Consider the following 15,089-nt stretch of genomic DNA (forward strand, 5'->3'; position numbering starts at 1 on the left):
TAGATAGATTGACTATTATCAAATTATCATTAAAAGATTACGTTGTACATGATGTAACAGTATATCACCTATAGTGATGTGTATAATACAAGTTAAAGAGTTTAAAATAAATAGCACATGATGGGTCGCCAATCACTCGGAGTTGTCACGTGCTGCACGGAATGCTTCTTGCCACATCAGAACAACGCAGGACACCGCTGAGGAAAATATAAGCATTCTTTGTTCACCGTCTGTCTGCACAGATGGTTAACAACAATTGTGAAGGAAGACCCATACACAGGAAACTGTTAATCAATAAGAATGTATTGGGAGTCAATAGCAGAAATGCTTCCTGTTCGCTCATCTTGATGTAGATTCTCTTGTTGAGAGGTTTACATGAAACCCTCACAACTCTGGAGTCAAGAGTGACTTCACCAATATATTACTAAGTTTCGTGGCTTTGTCCCTATATTTGTTCGCATGTCCACATTTCCCTTTTCATCTTAGATCACTACTCTAGGCGACTCTAGTTATTCCTAAGTTCGAAATATACGAGTACAGTGTGAACAATATAAATAGTTGCTAAATAAACAGCATATATTAGCAAGATATTTTCTCTTATACCGATACTGTACATGTGTTGCAGGTTTATTATCAGGCTGCTACTTAAAAATGAATAAGAAGAAATTGAGAGAGAGAGAGAGAGAGAGAGAGAGAGAGAGAGAGAGAGAGAGAGAGAGAGAGAGAGAGAGAGAGAGAGAGAGAGAGAGAGAGAGAGAGAGAGATTAATTCTTCCTCTACGGTGGTTTACGAGTACCAGTGACTACTTATAATGAGGATGATACAGGAGAAAGAAAGAAATAGTCTCGTGTACTTTGAGCTTCATTCGTGGTTACATTAATGAAAGCATCCTGCTTAATTGGTCACGTGGAGGCTTATTTAGTGCGGCACTTTGCTCTGGCAGTCTACTCCCGCGGGGCGTTGAACATTGCGTTGGTTTCTAGGAGGGATTTCTCTTCCTCCACCAGTATGAAGGTGAACCGCTGAAACAGGTGAGTGAAGATGAGAAAGAGCTCGAGTCTGCCTAGGGGCTCGCCGGAGCACACACGCTTACCTGAAGGAGTAGATGGAGGTGACGCGGTCATATATTCATCCTTAAACATTCATATTTACTCATATAACATGTACTCATTTACTCATATAACATTTCTTCAAGGGCACAATGACTAGAAGTGAGAGAGACGAGGAAGATAAGTTTTTGGCACTACACGCTGATGCTTGAAAGCAGTGTCCCTGTAACCAACACAGAAGATTAGCAGTGTCCAATTCATTTTGATTTTCACCAGCCCTCCTCCATCAGATACTTACCCACTCCGAAGGGCATGAAGGCGTTGTTCTTCTTGTACTTTCATTTTCATCAAGAAAGTTCTGAGGATCGAACGCATTAGCGTTCTTCCAATACTCAGAGTTTCTGTGGGCGTCGTCCAGATTAGCCATGAGCCAGGTTCCTGTAGAGTAGACACAAGATCAGTGGGATGCAGCTTTCGTTCTCTCACTCTCGGTGTTTATATCAGACACCGTTTCGACCATCAGGCAATACAGTACCCTTGGGGATGTCTTAGCCGCCAAGTTTGCAGTCCTCACTGGCCATATGTGGGATGGAGAATTTGACCAAGTTCAGTATTCTCAGCGCCTTGTGAATGGTGGCCTGCATGTAGTGCAAACTAAGAAAATGGAGAGAAAACTCACACTGTTGTGTGAGAGTTGGCTCTACATGCAAGACCAAGTTACTTGTGGGGAATTAGATATGGCATATCTACCACAAGTACAGGTGTAAACAGGAGACGTCATATACTGTGACCATTAGTGAAGACAGTCTTCCAGAGTTTTGTTGGGGCCACTAATAGACAAAGACGCCGAGGTAGGAAATATGCAGAAAAATGTGTTTATTTGCAGCCCCGTTTGATGTAACAAAACATAGTTCAGTAATCTGAGCTGTGTTTTATCGTTCCATGTCAGAGAAGGAAGGGAGGCGGTCTCTACTCACCACCTCATCCAGCTCTTCCTGCACGTGGCGCTGCACGTGTGGGTGTTTGGCCATCAGGTTGACGGCTGTATTGAGGCTGCTGGAGGTGGTCTCCATGCCGGCCACAAACAGGTCAAAGATCACGCATGTCAACGGTTCCACTTGAGAAGAGCAAACCTTGCTGAGGATCTCTACAAGGACGATTCAACTCCTTTCGTGCTCATCAAATTATATGAATTGGCGTTCACGGTAATTATCTTTGGCTTCCTACTAAGTCATGTGATCTCTTGAAGAGATCTTAGTTGTTGCTTGCAAGGAACACTAGTTAGTCCCTGAAACAAGGCAGTTACTTGAGAGAACCTGAACGGGAAGTAAGCTTACAATATAACCCATATGTTGTTCCACGTTCTGTCGTTCTGTCTGTAGCAATTGTAGTATGTAACCAGGTGAAGAGTGCTGCTGGCCTAAACCTGACTACAAGAGATGCTGAAATACCCATACAGGTAGAAACTATAACTGATGATGGTTGATGAATGTTGATCTAGCGTCATCGTGGCTTTTTTTTTTTTTTTTACCTTTGGTTATATCAAATTCCTTATAATACAGCATTCAACACTACATTTCACATCCTTAGTACTCAGTCACATTCCAAACCTGACATTCACATAAACACAGGCCACATTTGCTGATTAATAATCCTTATCTTCCCTACTCCCTGCCACTTTCCTCTGTCACACTCAGAGACAAAGACAAAAAACGACTCTTACTGTTGAAGTTGGAATTCTCTTTCTTCTCAATCTCCTTCACGTAAAGTGCTGTGAACTTATCGCCATTCTTGAGTTCTTTGTTGGCCATGAACTCCTTGATCTCCTCCTGAACAGGTCATGAAGAACTGTGTTAACATGGCAGTAACATGAGGCCAAAAGTGACTGATGATGATGATAATGATGATGATGATGATGATATTTGTGATGACGATGATGATGAAGGAGAAGAGAGGAGGAGGAGGAGGAGTAGGAGAAGGATGACAGTGATGATAGCGATGCTGCTGAACTGAGTAATGAGACACCCACATCAGACGCAGCATAAAACAGTGCTGGTCGCCTCTAAAAGAAAAGTACTACTGATATTGTACTAAGTCCTAAGTCCTAATACGTTGTGCTGTCATATGATTCACCATCCTTAGATTACACTTATCAGTAATTTAGATCATTTCCATCTTTAATGAAAGTGTGATGCTGTTATGATAGTTATAAGATTAGTAAAATTAAGTACAAAAGTAATAAGGCACCTACATGTATAAACACGAGCGCGGCACAAAGGCTCTCATAGACGCTGCAAAGAAAAAGAGACAGCAAAGGTAGTATAGTGTCCGAGGTGGTTTGGCTCCTTTTTAGCTTTCCCCTCCAGTGTAAAGGCCTCAATGCACAGGAAACAGGAAGTGAACTCATACCTTAAGGAAACAGTGCATGTCTCTGATTCCCTTGATAGCATGTTTATTAAAGAAGATGTATTTCATGGCTTTCAGGATGTATGGCAGGTGGTACAGGGGGATAGAGGTCGTTGAAGTCCACGGGTTTAATTAAGATCGCCATCAGTTTGTCAAGTTTGCCGTGGCCGTGGCCCCATCACCATCCCCAAGAGGATGTTGATCACAGACCGGTCGAAGAGGTGCTGCGTAGGATGGACAGTTCATAAAGGGACTGCCACGTAAGTCTGATGGCTTCTTGGTGCTGCCCTTTTTTTTTATGTTCTTATATTTCTCTCTCTCTCTCTCTCTCTCTCTCTCTCTCTCTCTCTCTCTCTCTCTCTCTCTCTCTCTCTCTCTCTCTCTCTCTCTCTCTCTCTCCATTTTGTGGCTTTTGCCAGCTTACTTGACGTATAAAAAAAATAACAAAAATAGATAAGTACAAATGTAAGAAACTGACCTTCATTTGCAAGGAACGACCTTCTTCCTTCGCCAGGCAGACCAACAACTCTACGATCTCCTCCACCATGACGGGCTCGTAGCTACTCTTGCCAAAGCCTAAATCACGCAGGTGATGAAGCATGAAGCGACGCTGCTCTTCCCACACCCGGCCATTAGTTCCAATGACACCTGCGGAGGGAAATTATTGTATATAAAATGCGTTTGCCAAATGTTTATCATTTATGTCATAAGCTTCAACATGACGTCAGTAGTTGACTATTACTGAAGGCGAAACGCTATGTTAAAAGAGCAAGTCACGAACGAAGAGGCAAATGTGCTCAGCAGGAGGGTCATGAAGGTGTGGTTAGTGTGGGACCAGACCTTGGTATTGCATCAACAGGGAGCTGGTTAAAGCACAAGAGGTCGGAAGTCAGGTTATAAAGATCACACACTTTGAACATATTGAAATAAATCCATCAAGTTAGTCGAAAGCAGTCTACAGCCCATGGAAGGTTGTGGCTGATAGTGCAACATCCTCAACAAAGATAATGGAACAGAAGGATGGGCACAATATACAGCATTCCTTATTGTATTACTCCCCATACTAAGCGTGTCGTCATAACTAAATGCTCGTGGTGTAAGTTCCCTTTGATTTGACGAACAGAACTGTACCAGCGTAACTACAATACCAGTGTATGTGTAACGATTATACAGTGAAACCTTTGAGTGAGAAACTCAGAAACCTAACTGGGATCTGGTCCAGGCTGATTCCTTTATTTTATTTACGTTGTGATATAATTTCATACTATGTAAAAGCACTCTGGTAATATCATTACCAATAACCCTTGAACCAGTCACGTGACATGTCACAGAGATTTACCAATATCCGACATGTGGTTGTCTGTTAGGATTGTTCCTCACAGTGGTGAACACCATTTCTGGGCGGTCAGCCGTAGTCCTCAAGGCAAACACCTCCTTCAGTAGGCTGACGCTGCTCACTACCACCACCCTAATGAAACACCGATATCCATTACACCGCAGACTTAGATGGATCTTTTTTTTTTTCTATTTCTTTTTTTCCATGTCACAAATTATGAAGTGTTCTAAGCCACGTGTGTTATGAATTTCGAATGTCAATTTCTGGCTGAACGCAAAGAGGAAAGTGCGTTTGTCAACAGAAAACGAACTCAAAAGAAAAATAGAAAAATATATATGCAAGCAAGTTAGATTGGTGCCGAGACGTTTACTCCACAGACAGTGACAATCGCATCCCTGGAAACCTGATGAGGAACCTATCAAGAGTTCTTTACAAGAGCTTTTTTTCACTTAAATCTGTACTTAAATCAAATATCTGTACAGAATTCTTTAAAACTGTACAGTGGATAAATGGCTATATATATATATATATATATATATATATATATATATATATATATATATATATATATATATATATATATATATATATATATATATATATATATATATATATATATATATATATATATATATATATATATATATATATATATTTTTTTTTTTTTTTTTTTTTTTTTTTTTTTTTTTTTTTTTTTAATGTAGGAAGGACACTGGCCAAGGGCAACAAAAATCCAATTAAAAAAATGCCCACTGAAATGCCAGTCCCATAAAAGGGTCAAAACAGTAGTCAAAAATTGATGAATAAGTGTCTTGAAACCTCCCTCTTGAAGGAATTCAAGTCATTGGAAGGTGGAAATACAGAAACAGGCAGGGAGTTCCAGAGTTTACCAGAGAAAGGGATGAATGATTGAGAATACTGGTTAACTCTTGCGTTAGAGAGGTGGACAGAATAGGGGTGAGAGAAAGAAGAAAGTCTTGTGCAGCGAGGCCGCGGAAGGAGGGGAGACATGCAGTTAGCAAGATCAGAAGAGCAGTTAGCATGAAAATAGTGGTAGAAGACAGCTAGATATGCAACATTGCAGCGGTGAGAGAGAGGCTGAAGACAGTCAGTTAGAGGAGAGGAGATGATGAGACGAAAAGCTTTTAATTCCACCCTGTCTAGAAGAGCAGTATGAGCGGAACCCTCCCAGACATGTGAAGCATACTCCATACATGGACGGATAAGGCCCTTGTACAGAGTTAGCAGCTGGGGGGTGAGAAAAACTGGCGGAGACGTCTCAGAACACCTAACTTCATAGAAGCTGTTTTAGCTAGAGATGAGATGTGAATTTTCCGGTTCAGATTATAAGTAAAGGACAGACCGAGGATGTTCATTGTAGAAGAGGGGGACAGTTGAGTGTCACTGAAGAAGAGGGAACAGTTGTCTGGAAGGTTGTGTAGAGTTGATAGATGGAGGAATTGAGTTTTTGAGGCATTAAACAATACCAAGTTTGCTCTGCCCCAATCAGAAATTTTAGAAAGATCAGAAGTCAAGCGTTCTGTGGCTTCCCTGCGTGATATGTTTACCTCCTGAAGGGTTGGACGTCTTTGAAAAGACGTGGAAAAGTGCAGGGTGGTATCATCAGCGTAGGAGTGGATAGGACAAGAAGTTTGGTTTAGATCATTAATGAATAATAAGAAGAGAGTGGGTGACAGGACAGAACCCTGAGAAACACCACTGTTAATAGATTTACAAGAAGAACAGTGACTGTCTACCACAGCAGCAATAGAACGGTCAGAAAGGATACTTGAGATGAAGTTACAGAGAGAAGGATAGAAACCGTAGGAGGGTACTTTGGAAATCTAAGCTTTGTGCCAGACTCTATCAAAAGCTTTTGATATGTCCAAGGCAACAGCAAAAGTTTCACCAAAATCTCTAAAAGAGGATGACCAAGACTCAGTAAGGAAAGCCAGAAGATCACCAGTAGAGCGGCCTTGACGGAACCCATACTGGCGATCAGATAGAAGGTTGTGAAGTGATAGATGTTTAAGAATCTTCCTGTTGAGGATAGATTCAAAAACTTTAGATAGGCAGGAAATTAAAGCAATAGGACGGTAGTTTGAGGGATTAGAGCGGTCACCCTTTTTAGGAACAGGTTGAATGTAGGCAAACTTCCAGCAAGAAGGAAAGGTAGATGTTAACAGACAGAGCTGAAAGAGTTTGACTAGGCAAGGTGCAAGCACGGAGGCACAGTTTCGGAGAACAATAGGAGGGACCCCATCAGGTCCGAGGGTTTAGGCCAGCGAGGGCATGGAAAACATCATTGCGAAGAATTTTAATAGGTGGCATGAAGTAGTCAGAGGATGGAGGAGAGGGAGGAACAAGCCCAGAATCGTCCAAGGTAGAGTTTTTAGCAAAGGTTTGAGCAAAGAGTTCAGCTTTAGAAATAGATGTGATAGCAGTGGTGTCATCTGGTTAAAGTAGAGGAGGGAAAGAAGAAGAAGCAAAGTTATTAGAGATGTTTTTTGCTAGATGCCAGAAATCACGAGGGGAGTTAGATCTTGAAAGGTTTTGACATTTTCTGTTAATGAAGGAGTTTTTGGCTAGTTAGAGAACAGACTTGGCATGGTTCCAGGCAGAAATATAAAGTGCATGAGATTCTGGTGATGGAAGGCTTAAGTACCTTTTGTGGGCCACCTCTCTATCATGTATAGCACGAGAACAAGCTGTGTTAAACCAAAGTTTAGAAGATTTAGGACGAGAAAAAGAGTGAGGAATGTACGCCTCCATGCCAGACACTATCAACTCAGCAAACAAAGACGGGTCTCTGACACGGAAGCAGTAGTCATTCAAAGGAAAATCAGCGAAATACCTCCTCAGGTCTCCCCAACTAGCAGAGGTAAAACACCAGAGGCACCTTCGCTTAGGGGGATCCTGAGGAGGGATTGGAGCGATAGGACAAGATAAAGATATGAGATTGTGATCGGAGGAGCCCAACGGAGAAGAAAGGGTGACAGCATAAGCAGAAGGATTAGAGGTCAGGAAAAGGTCAAGAATGTTGGGCGTATCTCCAAGACGGTCAGGAATACGAGTAGGGTGTTGCACCATTTCCTCTAGGTCAAAGTTGTAGGCTAGTTCACTAGGATAATCAGTGAAGGGAGAGGAAAGCCAAAGCTGGTGGTGAACATTGAAGTCTCCAAGAATGGAGATCTCTGCAAAAGGGAAGAGGGTCAGAATGTGCTCCACTTTGGAAGTTAAGTAGTCAAAGAATTTCTTATAGTCAGAGGAGTTAGGTGAGAGGTATACAGCACAGATAAATTTAGTATGAGAGAAACTCTGTAGTCGTAGCCAGATGGTGGAAAACTCGGAAGATTCAAGAGCGTGGGCACGAGAGCAGGTTAAGTCATTGCGCACATAAACGCAGCATCCAGCTTTGGATCGAAAATGAGGATAGAGAAAGTAGGAGGGAACAGAAAAGGGGCTACTGTCAGTTGCCTCATACACCTGAGTTTTAGTGAGGAAAAGAAGATGAGGTTTAGAAGAGGAGAGGTGGTGTTCTACAGATTGAAAATTAAATCTTAAACCGCGAATGTTGCAGAAGTTAATGAAGAAAAAGTTGAGGGGGGTGTCAAGACACTTAGGGTCGTCGAGAGAAAGGCAGTCCGACCTGGGGACATTTATGGTCCCCTCCCCAGATGGGGACTCCGAGGCTGGTGTAGGAGTCGCCATGATGATTTTAAAATTTTTGAGTGAAGGGTGTGTGTGTTATTAGGTGCTTGTAGTTTTGTGTGGAGGAAGAGAGTTGTCTTTAGAGGGCAGGCTGTGACTGCCTCCTTGTGTTGTGAGACACAAAGGGAAACGTTCAGTGAGGTCACAGCTGGTTTTAATGATAAGTTCACAGCACCCCCTGAACAGTGCTTTAGACCTCACTGGGAGTAATTATCGTTTCGGCAGGTGCCTCTAGATGCATGATCTGCTGGGTTATACTGTGTCTCTACAAATTTCCACTGATGTAGTGAACTGTGATCTCTAATTGTTTCTACTCTATTTGCAACATATACATGGAATCTCTTTGCTTCATTTGCAATGTAACCAAGGATTACTTTGCTGTCTGTCCAAAATACTTTTTCCACATTATTATACTGAAGTTCTCCCTTCAAGAGTTTATGGATTCTAACTGACACCACTGCTGGTGCTAGTTCTAGTCTGAGAATTGTCATGGTTTTTAGAGGTGTGACACGTGACTTTGCCATTACTAATGCACAATGAATTTGGCCAGTCTTGCTGATTAATCTAATATATGAGCACTGGCCATATCCCTCTTGGCAGGCATCTGAAAAATGGAGTTCAACCTTTTCTACTTCCCCAAAGTCATCAGGTTCGTAACATCTAGGTACTTTTAGCTGATCTAGTTTGTGCAGCTCATCCTTCCATTTTATCCATTTAGATTTGACATAATCTGGCACCTCATCATCCCATTCAACTGCATTCTTACATAATTCTTGTAAAATTTGCTTTCCATTCAGTATGAGAGGTGACACTAAACCTAATGGATCATTAATAGAGCTCACTGTTGACAGAATGCCTCTCCTGGTGAGTGGCTTGTCTTTCAGCTTTATTCTAAATTGAAATGTGTCAGATTCTATGCACTACTCAACTCCCAAAGTTCTTTCTGTAGGCAATGTGTCTTCATTCTTACTGAAATCCAAACTTTTAATTCCATCTGCTCTCTCGTGAGGAGAAATTGCAGCTAATACATCTTTGTTGTTTTACAAGAACTTGTGAAGGTTAAAACCTCCCTTGTAACATAATTCTTTGCTCTGCTGAATAAGAGTGACAGCTTCATCCATTGTAGCTACTGACTTCAAACCATCATCAACATAAAAGTTGTTTCTTACAAACTTGGCTGCATCAGATACACATCTGTAGTCATCTGCAGCTTTCTTAAGTGCAAAGTTAGCTACACTTGGAGATGATGTAGCTCCAAACAGGTGAGCTGTCATCCTGTATTCAGCTATCTCATTATTAAGGTCACCATTTTTCCACTAAATGAAACTTAACATGTCTTTGTGTTCTGGGTTGACCTTCACTTGATGGTACATTGCTTCTATATCACATACAAGTGCAATGCTTTCTTGCCTAAACCTACACAACACTCCAACAAGTTTGTTGGTAAAGTCTGGACCTTGTAACAGGTGACTGTTTAGTGACTGGTTCCTGTAGTTTGCACAACAGTCAAAGACAACTCTCAACTTCTTTGGCTTTCTCGGATGACAGACTCCATGATGTGGAATGTACCAGACCTTACCATCATTCCTAACTAAATCCTTTGTTAGTACAACCTCTGCATAACCTTTGGTAATCATATCATCCATAAACACTTTGTAATCACCTTTGTGTTGATTATCCTCAAGTTTAGCTCTTAACTTCTTGAGTCTCTGTTCTGCTAATAGTTTGTGGTTTGGAAGCTTGACATTATCATTTTTAAGAGGAAGGGGCAACTCATAATGGCCATTCTTCAGCTGATGTACTCCTCCTTTCATTTTACTCATAAACCTTTTATCTTCATATGATAATTTAGTGTCAGCTGACTTTCTATCATTGAAGTCAAGTTCAAACATATCTCTCACTTGAGAAGGATTAATCATCTCTTTGGTTTTAGTAGGAACCACTAAGAAATTAATCCTCTTTTCTTCATTGATTTCTACTTCTTGTCACTGTTCTGTAGACTACCACTGTATCCTCCACTGAACTTGAATGGGGTGAGATTCTACCAATGATCCCCCAACCTAGCTCTGTCGTACGAGCATAGGGATGCTTCTTGCTATCACCTGCTATTTGCTCTTTTGCCATAATGGCTTCTGCACAATCAAAACCAATGAGGAGTCCTATGTCAAGATTTGGGTCATATTTCATTAGTTTGTCAGAGATTGCCTTTAAGTGGGACCAGTCACAAGCACTCTCGGGCCTTCGTATCTGACTCCGTCCAGCTGAAATGTTTTCTGTGGAATATGCTGAAGGGACTGATATTTCCACTTCTTCATTATAACCTCTCACTTTAATTCGATGAATTTTGATAGAATCAGTGATTCGTTTTCCACTTATTGTGTGGATATTAAGTGACACTGATGGCCCACTAACTCCCAACTTATTCAGAGTGCTTTCCTTGATGAATGAAGCATCAGACTACTCATCCAGCAGGGCATACACTAAAACTTTATTCTCCATTACTAACATGATGTAACCATATAGGAACTATCATGGTGTGCATGTGATGTGTCACTGATTCTGTCACTTTGACTTTATTTGCTACTACTGTGGGTTTATCACCTTTAGGCTGAGTTGCTTGTTCTGGCACCCTTTGGCTCTCAGTTCTTGTCATGTCATCATTGTGAAGAGCTGTGAGATGGTATCTCTGACATACTTTACATACTTTCCTTCTTCTACAATCCTTTCCCTTGTGGCCCATTTTTAAACACCTTGTACATAACCATTTTTCTTTGGCAAATTTGCACCTAGTATTACCATCAAGTTTGGCAAATTGCTTGCAATCATCTAAATCATGATCCTTTGTACAGTAGTGACAGAACCGTCCTCTCCTTTCCTGCTCTTTGGGATGCTGTTTGTTGGCTTGTACATTTACTTTACTTTGGAATGACCACATTGTTTTTTTCTCAATTGATTTAGGGAGTTTTTCTCCCTCTATTTTTTGTCATGATGTTTCATTCTCTTGGTTTCCAATTGGCTGCTTTTGTTTTAAGTTTTGATCCAATCATTTACTTCCCTATTTACTGAATCCCAGTAAACAAAGGGATTGCTTGCTCCTTTTGCTTCCTTCTGGATAAATCCACAAAAACATTTCAAAGGGTGAGTGGTGCTCTTCATCACTACTAGGAGTGTTGTTATTACTGTTAGTATCAAGATATGTCATAACTTGCTTTCTCCAGTCATGAACAATATGGTCAGGGAGTTTTGCTAGCACCTTTCTCTGCTCTCTAGGGTCGTTCAGAAATGACAAATGAGAAGTGTGTTTCATTGCAGCTAGACAGCACTTCAAAAAATCTGAGAATGCTGTTAATGCTGGACCGTTATGCGGAGAGATTGGTAGCCAATTCATTAACTTTTTTGTGTAAGCATCAGCTATGATACTTTTGTTTCTAAATCTATCCCTAAGAATTTTCTTTGCTTGCACATAGTCAGCATCACAGTTAAAGTGCATTAACATTTTAATGGCATCCTTTGCCTCACCAGTTGTATACCTGTCAAAGTAGGCAAGTCTCTATCTATTAATAGAAGTTCTAGATTCTACATAAGTTTCAAAGTTTTTCAACCAACTTGGAAACTCCATGGGTTCTCCATCAAAAATATTAGGTTCTGTTGGAGGAAGGCTCCACTTGGGATCAGGTATGTTAATTGCAGAGGTTCCCCCAGGATGGGAAAAGAATTGATGATTCTGTCTCACATTATTAGGCATGTTGACATTATGAGTGTGTCTACGAGAATTTGGTACAAGACTTTGAGCTGTAGGGTTGAGATTTATTGCTTGAGGTTCACTATTTGTCCATCTACTTTATTTGTCATCAATTCATTATCTCTATTGCAAGAAGGTTCCTGTGGGTCATGGAATGTAACATATTTGTGAGGCATGGCATTATCACTTTGTTGATTTGCAATTGCTTGTGCTTTCATTTCATTGTGTGACTCTATGTATTGTTGAAGATAACTTTGTTTCCCTACACTTTCATCATTACCTGGAAGCATTTTTACTTCTTCAACTAAGCTAAGAGCATTAAGTTCTGCACTAGCGACTGCTAAATCTCTCTCTTTGTTTTTCTTTGCGAACATTGCCTGGTCTCTAGCTAACCTAACTTCTGCCTCTTCTTTTGTCTTAGCTAACATAACTTCTGCATCTGCCTTTGTCTTAGCTAACCTAACTTCTGCCTCTTCTAAACTATTGTGATAATCCATTTCCTTTCTAAGTCTGACTACCTTTGCTGCTGCTTCTTGCTTTTTTTGTGCTGATGAATGTGATGAAGTAGATGAGACTCTAGAATGCCTAGACCGTTTGCTAGAATAAACTGATCCTTTATCACTCTTTAACTCTTTTCTTTTACATTCTATACTTTCTAATATTTCATGGTGAACTCGTTGGTTGTGTTGCAGCTCTTCATTTAGCTCCTCTGACTTTTCTGGGTCTAGTTCCACCAATCTTGTGTTTTCCACATAATACTGATGAAATGCCTCTATTACTTCACTTGACATGGGCCCTAATTCAAAGGGGGGTTAATTACAGCTAATGAAGTCCTTTCTTAATTTTGCTGGTAACACTGCTCCATTTACGCTTACAGGACTCTGTTCTTCCCTTGGTTACACTGACATGATATTCCCTTCCTTTGTCGGTCAGCACTCGTCCCCTGACACTAACTTCTTCATTACAGGCTTGATCCTCACCTTCCCTAACGCCATCTACGGCATTAATTTCCTCAGTATCTAACAACTTAATTGTGTCAATACTGAGACACTGAAAGGGCAATTAAAATTACCACTCTAATACTAGCTAATTGTGGGTAATTTTCGTTCACTTAGGTTACTCAATTCAGTGCACATACATACTTTCTTGCCTGTGACCATGGGTTCTACAAAATGGTGGCGAGGCACTGTGGGTAGAAGGGAGTGGTTGCCGTCAAGGGTAGAGCTGACCCTGGGGCCTCAGAGGTCAACCTATAGGCTTACTTCAGCGTCCCCTCGTCCCGTGACTCACTCTTGCTACGGTTTCACGTGGAGCCAATTTCTTGCTTGTAGGTAGAGTTCTTACTGTAGCTGCACCAGCAGGGCTTCATTAGCTCTCATGTGATCTGTTTTACTGATCACACCCATCATCGTAGGGTCGAGGAAAGGCAGTTCTCTCTCTCTGACGTCTATTCATGAGGTAAGCATGATCGTAAGAACTGCGAACAAGTTATCGGTCTCACTTTCTTACAAAATAACATTATACACTGATATCAAACACTTTCAACATATTACAGTATTCATTAACAATACATGCAATCAAGTTGGGACTATGACAATCAGATTTTACCGCAAAATTAAAGTATTTACCTTGGTCACCATCCTGCCCGTCTTTGAACGCGACTTGGCCGTGAGTGACGCCCGCAGGCGACCAGTTAACCACACTCTACTAACAAGTGAGCATCGGCTTTGGTGCTTCATATAGCATTGAATACTGATAATTACACATATTACACGTTTTCATACAAATAGAAAACTATTGAATATTTCACTTATGATTACCGAGGAATAATGACGTAAGGTACATACGCTTTACGTACAGTAACATTGCAGGATTCCTTGTATCATTTAATCTACAAGGGTGTCTTCATCACCATATCGCCCTTCAAGCAGTTCGAGAGCTCGTCCAAATCCAGTGTTAGGCTCTTCGATCTTCATACATGCCCAGACCTTAACTCTAATCTGTCCGGTGTAAGCAGAAATTAGTGTCTCTAGCTTGCTTAAATTCCCAAATTCAAAACAGTTGCCTTCACTAAATGTGGGTGTCACTCTCTTGGAGAGTTGTAAGCTACTAAGGAGCTTGGCAGATCCATCACCCTGTGATTCTTCTTCAGCTTCGTTGTCTTATTCAGCCCTTTGTGCTCCCCCTTCTGAAGCACTCAAGACAAGACATCAATCGTGTCTACTGAGGATTCTTTATCCTCTCCCTAGTTTACCTGATCCGGTTCAGGCTTAATCTCTACGAGTTCCTGAGGTAATGTTCTTCGGGCAACCTTATCGATCCCTTTGCCGGATTCACCTTGTTCCGCCTTATTTTCGGTCAGGAGAGTCGTTACTGATTGTTGTATCCTTTGGACTGTGTCAAAAAGAGAATCCACCTTGTGCTCCAAACCTGGTGATGCTGAAGAGAGGGTAGTGGTGTTACCCTCCTCACCACTCTTGAGTGAGCCATTGTCATCATCATCATCTTTCCCCTGAAGTGTCTCCGCTTCCTCTTGGCGATCCATGCTGGCCAGCTACGTTGGACAAACTTGTGCGTTTCGCCTCAGCGCTAATGTATGTACTCCACGATGTTGTCCCGCCAGTGCGAAGACACGGCCACTACACGGGGTCTCGCCTGCGCGAGGACAGTCATTCTTCACAGTGTCTCGCCAGCGCGAGGACACAGTCACTATAGTGTCTCGCCTGCTCGAGGACACAGCCACTCTACGGTGTCCCGCCTGCGAGAGGGCACAGTCACTATACGGTGTCTGTCTCGCCAGCGCGAGGACATAGTCACTACACAGTGTCTCGCCAGCGTGAGGACA

General features: G+C 41.5%; 1 pseudogene; it reads right to left on the reverse strand.

Moving 5' to 3' along the window:
• Window positions 1–120: 120 nt before the first annotated feature.
• On the reverse strand, window positions 121–13,653 carry LOC135116075 (cytochrome P450 2C15-like; annotated as a pseudogene).
• Window positions 13,654–15,089: the final 1,436 nt, after the last annotated feature.

The sequence above is a fragment of the Scylla paramamosain genome, chromosome 30 (genome assembly GCF_035594125.1).
Source record: "Scylla paramamosain isolate STU-SP2022 chromosome 30, ASM3559412v1, whole genome shotgun sequence".
NCBI classification, from domain to species: Eukaryota; Metazoa; Arthropoda; class Malacostraca; order Decapoda; family Portunidae; genus Scylla; species Scylla paramamosain.